This window comes from Mandrillus leucophaeus, unplaced genomic scaffold, assembly GCF_000951045.1.
Source record: "Mandrillus leucophaeus isolate KB7577 unplaced genomic scaffold, Mleu.le_1.0 Scaffold3, whole genome shotgun sequence".
In the NCBI taxonomy this organism is placed as follows: Eukaryota; Metazoa; Chordata; class Mammalia; order Primates; family Cercopithecidae; genus Mandrillus; species Mandrillus leucophaeus.
The window spans coordinates 1,308,464-1,311,162 of record NW_012103142.1 but is presented as its reverse complement, the minus strand read 5'-3'; positions in this window follow the sequence as shown (position 1 = coordinate 1,311,162).

The following is a 2,699-nucleotide window of genomic DNA, read 5'->3' as shown; positions in this document are numbered from 1 at the left end:
GCGTGGTGGCTCACACCCAGCACTTTGGGAGGCTGAGGTGGGTGGATTACCTGAGCTCAGGAGTTCGAGACCAGCCTGGCCAACATGGTGAAAACCCGTGTCTACTAAAAAAATACAAAAATCAGCCAGGCATAGTGGCACACACCTGTAATCCCAGTTACTTGGGGAGGCTGAGGCAGGAGAATTGCTCGAACCTGGGAGGTGGAGGTTGCAGTGAGCCAAGGTTGTGCCACTGCACTGCACTCTAGCCTGGGAGACAGAGTGAGACTCTGTCTGAAAACAAAAAAGACAATGCCTCCCAAGTTTCTGGCTTAGCAAAATGAATAAATAACCTATTGGTGTTTTCTCATGTGACTTTTTTTGTTTTTAAGAAACAGAGTCTTACTCTGTCCCCCAGGCTGGAGTGCAGTAGTGGCATGATCATGGCTCACTGTAGCTTTTAACTCCTGGACTCAAGTGATCACCCTGTCTCAGCCTCCTGAGTAGCTGGGACTTACAGGCAACTACTACCACGCCCTGGCTTCTTGTAGGACTTCTGGAGAGGTATTTAAGTGGAATAATGTTAACTATAATTTTTTTTTTCCAGACGGAGTTTCGCTCTGTTGCCCAGGCTGGAGTGCAATGGCATGATCTTGGCTCACTGCAATCTCCGCCTCCCAGGTTCAACCGACTCTCCTGCCTCAGCCTTCCGAGTAGCTGGGATTACAGGCATGCGCCACCATACCCAGCTGATTTTTGTATTTTTGGTAGAGACAGGGTTTCACCGTGTTGGTCAGGCTGGTCTCGAACTCCTGACCTCAGATGATCCGCCCGCCTTGGCCTCCCAGAGTGCTGAGATTACAGGCTTGAGCCACTGCACCCAGCCAAGTATAATTTTTTAAAACAAATTTAAACGTACTACTTACCCATTGTCTTCAAGGAAAGGACAGAATCCCTTGGTTAATGTTCCCTCAACAAAGACAAAGTAATTATTACTCAGTCAAGGAATCTGGGGGTAATCTTTTTGGCTCTTGAAACTAAACATGCCCATAGGCTGTGAGCAGTGGCTCATGCCTGTAACGCCAGTACTTTGGGTGGCTGAGGCAGGCAGACTGCTCGAGCCCAGGAGTTCGAGGCCAGCCTGGGGAACATGGTGAAACCCTGTCTCTACAAAAAAATACAAAAGTTGGCTGGATGTGGTAGTGCTCCAGGCCGCATGACAGGTGCCTGTGGTCCCAGTTACTTGGGAGGCTGAGGTAGGAGGACTGCTTGAGCCCACGAGGTCTAGGCTGCAGTTGAGCTGAGATTATGTGCCACCTTAATAGACACAGCAAGACCCTGTCTCCAAAAAACAAACAATCGAATAAAAAATCCCAAACAAAATCATGGCCATAAAAAAGCCAGGGTAAAGAATTAGAAACCAAAAGAAAACCTCCAGCTATCTATTCATTCAACATTTACTGGACTCTAATTCTCTTTTCTTGAAGAAAGGAATATTTAATACACAAACAAACTATTAATAGCATTTGGGGTGCCCTGAGTGCCTACTATGTGCCAGGGCCAAGTAGGTTTATCATCTTTATTTTGCAGAAGTTAAAAAATGATGTAATCAGGTGGTATGAACATTAAAAAAATGTAATTGAGGTTACAACCAAGGTGTATTTGATTTCAAACCCAGATCTTTTTGACTATGCTAAATACAAGCAAATTCAAAAAGGGTGATTAGCCGGCCACAGTGGCTCACACAAGTAATCGTAATCGCAGCGCTTTGGAAGCCCCAGGGTGGATAGCTTTGAGGCCACGAATTCCAGACCAGCCTGGGCAACAAAATGAGGCCCACCCCCAATCTCAACAAAAAATTAAATTAAAAAAGTAAAAAAACCAAAAAGGGTATTAAGCAATTCACAGACACTGCACAGGATTTTTGGTACGTTTAGGGCATCTGCATGGTACTAGCTTTGTTCTGGGTTGCCGAGAACATTCACAGGTCATACACCAGTTTTCCTTTCTGGAGAGCTTCTGTCTGTGTATCTTTTTCTGGAGAATCTGTTTGACATCCACAACACACACTCCTCATTTATTGCCAGAAACGATGATGTTTTATGATTTACATTATGCGTGTAACACACGCACACACGCGCGCGTCTTCCTCTCTGGCCCTCGTTTACCGTAAGAGGAAGCAATTGCTTTTAGCATCAATAAAGGATTGCAGGATAAGTATTTGTTCTTCGTAATGGGCGACATGCACCAGCCCATAAGCCATCCGGAGGTTCAGGTTATCAACGAAAGTGCACACGCCTCCCACGCCCCGTTTCCGTGCAGTTCCAAATCTCAGGTGTTTCCAGCTGCAGCTTCCGTTGCCTTTAACTACATCCTGCCTTTTCCTTCAGACCTTCCCCCTCAAACCCTTCGAGACCGACAGGCACGGCCCAGGGGCGGGTGGCATGACCTTGGTTCATCCTCGGCCGCGGAGGCGCGGCGTGACCTTGGCCAAGTCCCGGCTTCCCCATCCGCTGACTGGCGAGGCTGGACCACTGGGTCTCCGCTCCGGCCGCTAGGCGTCCTGCGCGGGTACCCTATCTCCCCCGGCTTCTTCCGCGCGGCCCCCCCAATTATACGCCTACGCTGGCGGCGTAGCGGCCGCCTGGAGTCGCGCGGCCAGCTCCTTTCAGACGCTGGTTTCCGCCGCGCGGATTGGGAGGGCGCGATTCCCAAACGCG